General features: G+C 39.7%; 1 long non-coding RNA gene across 1 annotated transcript; it reads left to right on the forward strand.

The window, feature by feature from the left end:
* Positions 1 to 1,849: 1,849 nt before the first annotated feature.
* On the forward strand, positions 1,850 to 6,768 carry LOC117813135. Its single transcript, XR_004631324.1, has 3 exons — positions 1,850 to 1,920; positions 6,414 to 6,484; positions 6,593 to 6,768. It is a non-coding gene; the product is annotated as an uncharacterized LOC117813135 (long non-coding RNA).
* The last annotated feature ends 348 nt before the right edge of the window (positions 6,769 to 7,116 follow it).

The following is a 7,116-nucleotide window of genomic DNA, read 5'->3' on the forward strand; positions in this document are numbered from 1 at the left end:
CTGCAGACATTCGAATACATGTAAACAATGGAAGTGGCATTGGAGAACACTCAAAAACACCCCCATCAGACTAAGTGAGTTCGTTCCGATGTTCCTCACCTAAGCATCTTTTTCGTGCTCCTTGGAGAATTTCTAAAAGTCCAAGGCCAGATGTGATAAACAATCCCTCGAGAACTCCAGATCAGCATCAGGCTTGCCTCCAAGCTAGGTCCTCCAAAGGGAGGAGGCGTCTTCTTAATCAGATGCCTAAATCCCCTCAACGGGCCCCTCACTGTGCAAAGGAAACCCGCCCCAAACTCCCTTCAGTTGTCGGAGCATCCTCCCCTTTCTATTTCAGTCCTCAGCAGCCCATCCTCCACCCACACACCTGGTTGTTGGCCTGCCTGTCGCTAGCGTGCCACACATCTGCATGCCTCCCCTGAGGCACTGCGCTCGCTCAGCGGAGAAAGGTACAGCCACCAATACACTGCCAACCACAGAGTTTTGTCTCAATCTGTCGGCCCCACAGCCAGCCCTCCCAGTATCTGCCATAAACATAGATGGAAACTCACGGTTACTCATTGAACCAGGCTGGAGTACTCGTGCTGATTGGATACTGGCTGCTGCGCTGCGGTGGCTGGTCCCTTGGTCTGTAGTTCTCAGGGATCGTCATGAAACTCATGCTGGCTCCGAGGTTTTTCGCCTCGATCCCTTCTGTGCCGTACACCCCCCTTATGTGTCTCACTACTGGGCAATTATCTCTTTTTAATCCGTGTCCCGCACCTGTTGCTTATCTGCTGATTGCAGCTCAGGGATTGTCACTGTGTGCTTCAGGGGCAGTCCGAAAAAACTGTTTCGTGCAATACCATTCATAGCAACTCTTCTGGACACAATAAAATGATTAAAATGCAGTCAAAGTAAAAGCAGCAAACACCCAATGGTAAAAAACAAACAAACAAAAAAAAAACATTATGAAAGCACTCAGTAAACATGCAACACATGCAACATTAAACATAAAGACCCCTAACACTGACACAGTCACATAGTGTATGTAAGTGCTGGGTTGAAAGGAATGGTGGTTGATTAGCAATGCACAAATCGCTCTGGAATGATGTCATAACTCTGCACTTCTTAGCAGGTATTGCTAAATAGCCACAAGTCACTGTTTTTAACTAATGTTTTAAACAAGTGTCAACCTGCGGTCTTAAAATGAGTCCAATGCGAAAGTGCTAAAAACTGCAGTTCATCGAGGATCCACTTGAGGCTGGCTCCGGAAGTACCGGAAACCACATACACACCAATTCAAAAAAGCCGATCTTTACAGCAGAAATAAACATGTTTACAGCTTGGTACAAAAGAGTGTTCATAACGCAATAATTTTAAAGATATTGAGATTACAAGTCTTCCAATGAGAGGCACAGCTGACTTGATTGACAGGCTGTTGGCTAGGGGGTTCAAAGTCCGCCTCTTTACATCACACTCGCTCGACAGCAGCAATATGGCTCCCGCCGACGATTGGCCTCAAAACAGCATTTCAGAAACAGATGGGTGACTTCACGGATACTACGTCCATATTTTATACAGTCTATGGTTTTAAAGTGAAATGGGCAAAAATTGGTTGCACAAATGGTCCCGATACATTTTGGTGTCACTTTGATTACATTTGGGGAGCAGATCAGGTCAAAGGTGGGTACACAGGAGGTCAAACATTTAAGGCAAAGGTATCCAAAATACAAAACAGGTAAAAACTATAGGAGGAAAACAATGCTGGGACGCTGACACAAGGGTACAAGGCGAACTGGCACAGAAGGAAGGGGAGAGTGAGCTTAAGTTCACACTGGGAGTGGAGTTAACGAGACACAGGTGCAACATATTGGGGTAATCAGGAGAGCTGGAAACATAGGGGAGCAGAAAGTCAATGGACCTGAAACAGAGACATGGGTAAGTGACAAAATAAAACAGGCAACACAAGGGAGTAAATAAAACAAGTTATGTAATCTGGAAACATGACTGAAACCTCATATCTCCAAAACCAATGCTGTTCAGGACAATGTGGTTCACTTGGAAGTACATAAGGCTCCAAACATAGATATCTTATTTATTTAAATAGTATTGTTTTTTGTCAGAGGCAGAAAGGTGAATTTTGTCCAACAGATATTTTTCTTTGGAGCCAGACATTGACCATATGGAGCCGACTGATGGCGCCATGGTCCTAAAGATGGCGGCCACAGCAAAAAAGTCATCTGACTGAACCCATGAATAGTTGTCATTGTCAGTAGCAGACATACAGTCTCCTGACTTCCCCTCCAAGTGCAGACAGCATCCTAAACAAGCAGCAGTAAATGTAAGCTGGCCAATGCCTCACAAATGAGTTCAGAAGCAGGCATCTCTGTGAAGTCCTGTTTTAATTCCAGATTTTATGGCGGTGGAGATATCACAGGGGCGTAACGATTTAGCAACTGAAGAGTTTCCCAGACATCAGCCCTAATTCAATTTCCTTCCCTGCTCATTAACTTGTAGTCCAGTCATTAGTTAAAGGCACTGCTGTTTGGATTGGCTCAGCATTTTAATAAGTAGGAGGAGGATAATGTGTCGGGAAGAAATACCCTCAGATCAGGGGAGGGATTCTCGGAAGTTTGTCAAGAAGCTGCCGAACATGTTTTTCTCCCACTGTTTACAAAAACGTGCACAGAGGTTCAAGAGAAATGTTTGTGTTTTCCCAGAGTAACAGCAGGATCAAAAAGAAGCTGGATATCATTTCAGAAGTTCTGGTTTATTAAGTATTGATCTCTTCTCTTTAATTTCGCTCGGATTTAAACTTTTAGTGTCGATGTAAAAGAACTCCAAAACCTCATGGATGAAAGAAATATCTGTATGTGTTTTTCTTTCCTCTATAATTGATGAAGGTCAACTTTTATGGCGCTTTAGAGATAGTTTCATAACAACTCAGAGTTTTGGAAAGACTATCTCACCATTAATTCATTTACCCTCCCCTTACGCTGGCCTTATTGCCAAAATTATTTATAATTTCTGACAGGTAGAGTGGGAAGCTGCTGCTAGCAGGGGGAGAACAGAGAGAACGCCTGGGAGTAAAGTTATATCTTTAATTAATTAACATAGACAGTGTTATCTTTCCGACTTCAACGGCAAGTTCCTCTTCCACAAGGCCCCAGCTGGAGGACGAGAGTAATATTAGCTGAGGAGGAGGAGGAGGAAATCACTGGAGGTCACAGCCAGCTGATTCGTTTGGAAAATCACTCCTGTTGATGAACGACGCAGCCCACCTGAATTTAACAAGTGAAACTAAAACCATGGGAGTAACAGAGGAGACATGCAGCAGGTTACAAACACAGTAAAGGATGGTGTGGAGAACATACAGTATGCTCTGTGGGTGATGTGAAACCTTGGTTTAACTATGAACGTGCATATGCATTCTACCAGTTCTTTCTCTGCATTTTGCCTTACGTTCACACCTACAGAGTTTTTGGTCACTGAAAACAGATGCTTTCAAAGAGGTCTTCCAGTGGCCTAGCAGTCTAGGCGCACACCCCATGTGCAGAGGCTATAGTCCTTGTCGCAATGGTTGCAGGTTTCGACTCACAGAATTAACCATTCACTGCATGTCTTCCCCCACTCTCTGCTCCCTGCATTTCCTGTCTCTCTTCAGCTGTTCTATCCATTACAGGCAAAAATGCCCAAAAATATAACCTAAAAAATAAAGGTATAAATTAAAAATGCCTTCCAAAGTGGAGATTTTTGAAAACTCTGTTTTGTCGTGTTGATACCATAAACAGAAGTTTTGGGAATGTTTATGTGTTGTGCATGCGCCAAGATGCCAGCAACCTGTTTGTTTACGTCTGCTCAGAACTGTTGGGTTTAACTGCATGTACAGAAGGAAACCTCTCTGTTCGTTATCACTACACAGCGGCACAAGAGACGTTTGAAAGTCTGGGTACTTTCGAGTGATGTTAGCGCCAGAAGTGGTCAACATGTGCACTACCAGTCAAAAGTTTGAACTCACCTTCTCATTCAATGTTTTTTTATTATTATTATTATTTTCAACATTGTAGATTAATACTGAAGACATCAAAACTATGAAATAATCTGGTTTTGACATAATCTGGATTACAACAGTAGTCAAATAGGGCTATACATTAAGTACTAACCCTACCTCTGAACAACACAACTGATGGTCTCAAACACATTAAGAAGGCAAGTCATTCTACAAATGAACTCTTGACAAGGCTCATGTTAATTAGAAACCATTCCAGGAGACCACTTCATGAAGCAGACTATGAGAATACCAAGAGTGTGCAAAGCTGTCATGAAGGACAAATGGGACTACTTTACAGAATCTAAAATATAAAACATATTCTGCTTTGTTTAACACTTTTTTGTTAATTAAATAATTCCATACATGTTATTTCATAATTTTGATGTTGTCAGTATTAATCTACAGTGTTTAAAATAATTAAAATAAATACAAACCCTTGAATGAGAAGGTGTTTCCAAACTTTGGACTGGTAGTGTACATCACCAACTCCTGCATTTAAGAAATAAAAAGGAAGAAAAGGAGGGAGAGCACCCACAGAGGCTATTTCTTAAACACAGACACAGTTAACTGAGTGTCTAACCCCCTTTAGGGCCGCGGAGCTTGGAGGCGTTCCAAAGGAGGCCTCAGAGGACAATGCTCGCCAACATCTGTGATGAACTTTATCATCTTTGGATCAACTCAGGAAAACTCCTCAATATCAAACTTTTCTTCAACTGGGGACAACTCACACAGGAACACACACCTGTCTTTGACATACGTGACCATCCTGGATGACATCATGAACATTAACAAACTCACACTCACCAACACACACTAATGCAGGAGGGACTGTGGGTGGGTGCTTACAACTAGTGAAACACCCTGTACACAAGAAGTGGAGACCAGCATCAGGTTTTAAATAGGTGTCCAAGGAAGAAGTGCTTTAAAGCTGAATTATTTCTGATGACCAGCAGGGGGCGACTAGAATGAAATGATAAGTCTGTCATAGGTTAACATTTTTCGAAAGAGATTGTGGTCTCATTCGCTAGCTTCAAATCTTCTTCAATGCAGTATAATGTTTCTTTTGTATAAAGGGCTATTCTGATAAAAAAAGACGATAAAGTACAAGTACATGGCTACCTGAGATTTAGAGCTCACTGTTATGTCACCTTGGATGGAGAAATAACAGAGTAAACAGGTTGTTGTTCACTAAGTAATTTCATTGTTAGCTTGCAGATATTTTGTCAATAGGACATTGTAAAAGAAGCACACATTAGCAGCAGGGTAGGAGTGAGAAGCCTTTTTGTTTTGTCCCTTTTTCCCATGTTTTTTTTAAGAAAACCAGGTATTTGTCAATTGTTTAAGTTTTTTGCTGTTAGGGAAGAACATCTTAATGACTTTTGTTTCTGGTTTTGGCACATTACTCATCTTTGAAGATTAAAACCTCTCCTTACTCTGTTTGACGTGTAGTGATGGCTTCTTAGGGGTGAGAAGAATGGGGGTCACATATCATGTTGTGTCCATAACAACAGGTCCAGTGGTTTTATGCCAGTTTAACCAGACACAGTCTTCATTCAACTTTATCTCCATAGTGTAGATCAAAACAATGACAAGCCTCGGCGTGCTACTAGCTGCCATCTGTCATCTTGTTTACATGTGGGTAGTGGAGCGTTATAGTATAATAGCAGCACCAGAGCTACAGCCGTGGGTGGCTGAGCTACAGAAACATATAAGAGGCATTTTGGGCAAGTAATCCTAGTGCTGACTGGTGACGGTGATGACTTAACTTGCACATCCCTAAAAGTGACAGTCACAAAGCAACTCTCAAAGCTTCAAGACTGAAGATCCTTACATCTTTTCATGTAATATTAATTGAAAAACTACTCAACATCTTGTCTCCTCAGACCCCTTTCATCCAAAATTGATCAATCTATTATTATTATTATTATTATTATTATTATTATTAGTATTATTATTATTATTATTATTAGTATTATTATTATCAATATCAATATTTATTTATTTTTCAATTACTATTATTTTTTTACTGTTGCTTTGGTTTCTGTTATTATTAGTATATCATTTAATCATAATAATTATAATGATTATTATTGTTGTTGTTTTTTATTATTACTAGATTATTATTATTTGTATTATTATCATCATTATATTATTGCTGTTGTTTCAGTTGTTATTATTATTATTTTTATTATTGCTTTATTATTATTATTATTATTATTATTGGTAGTAGTAGTAGTAGTAGTAGTAGTATTATTAATATTATTATTATATTATATTAATGTTGTTGTTATTATTACTATAGTTGTTGTTATAATAATTATTATTCGAATTATATTTTATTATGGAATTTTCAACCTTTACCTTTTTAATGTCTTCACAGCTGCTTTAAAAGGCCCTGAATTCAATTCTTTACACCAACCAATATCTTCCTGCCATATAGACTGGCTCCATGTACGTATTTCTATAGACCTATCATGATTTATTTTGTGTTTTATTCCCTCAGAGTTTTATATTTGCTTTATTGTTCCACTGATTCCTATCTTTCTTATTCCCACACAGTCTCAGCGGATGGCTGTTCAACATGAGTCTGGTACTGCTGGGGGTTTCTGCCTGTTAAAGGAAGTTTATCCTTGCCATTGTAACTTGCTCAATGCTACAAAGTGCTCATCTCGTGGAGGATTAAGATAAAATGAGATTGAATCATGTCTTTATGTCAGGTCTTTTTGAGCTACAGAACAAAGAGTACAGTCTTCTCTTTAAGTAAATCATCTTGAGATAGCATTGGTTATAAATTGGTGCTATACAAATAAAGATCGATTGATTAACAATAAGCTCTAAGCCAAAACATTTTTATGTTTTGTTTTTTTCTGGCCTAGAGTGTTTTTGTGAGCACATCTGGTAGCCTGCAGGCTGGATCTCAAACCACGGGGCTGCTGTGTCCCTGGTTTGATTTGAGCCTGTGACCATTTGTTGCATACCAAAGCTTTCTCTTGCTTTTATGTTGCAGTTTTATATCTTAAGTGACACTATCTAATACACCAGAGAATGATGCCAAAAGCTTTACAACATGGCGAAACGATTTT

The sequence above is a fragment of the Notolabrus celidotus genome, chromosome 5, assembly GCF_009762535.1.
Source record: "Notolabrus celidotus isolate fNotCel1 chromosome 5, fNotCel1.pri, whole genome shotgun sequence".
Taxonomy (NCBI): domain Eukaryota; kingdom Metazoa; phylum Chordata; class Actinopteri; order Labriformes; family Labridae; genus Notolabrus; species Notolabrus celidotus.